Genomic DNA, 592 nt, shown 5'->3' on the forward strand with positions numbered 1-592 from the left:
ATATATATATATATATATATATATATATATATATATATACTGTAAATCCACCTGGATACAATATATCTAGAATAAAATTATGCTTGAATTTAATCTCATGTATTCGAGATATATGTATCTAGATGTATCTGAAGGCATCAAAATCCGATAAAATACGTAATATTCAAAAACTAAAGTGTATCCAACTCAACGGTTATTTATCACCCAAAATGGTCATTCGGCCCACTTTGTTGTAGCCGAATTGAATAATGGACTGCTTATCTTCTTCACTTCATCCACTTTGTTACATTTTTCTTTCTCATGATCTGAGTAACAACGTGGAAAATATCATTTTCTTTCTTTCATCTTTTCCACTTCGTTTTATTTTATTTTCTTTCTCCAATTTCTTCACAGTAATGTTAGACAAAATTTTAAATATTGACATCATCAAGAAGCAATATAGTATAGAAAACTAACTTAGAAGTAGAAAAGCAGTCTGAAAGAAGAAAGAAGGAGCATAAGAAAGAAAAATTGAATTATTTGCCGTAAAAGAGTTTTGAAGCTCGACTTTTGAAATCCGACATACGCGGCAAACGTGAATGGTTTCGAGTGA

This window comes from Solanum pennellii, chromosome 1 (assembly GCF_001406875.1).
Source record: "Solanum pennellii chromosome 1, SPENNV200".
Taxonomy (NCBI): domain Eukaryota; kingdom Viridiplantae; phylum Streptophyta; class Magnoliopsida; order Solanales; family Solanaceae; genus Solanum; species Solanum pennellii.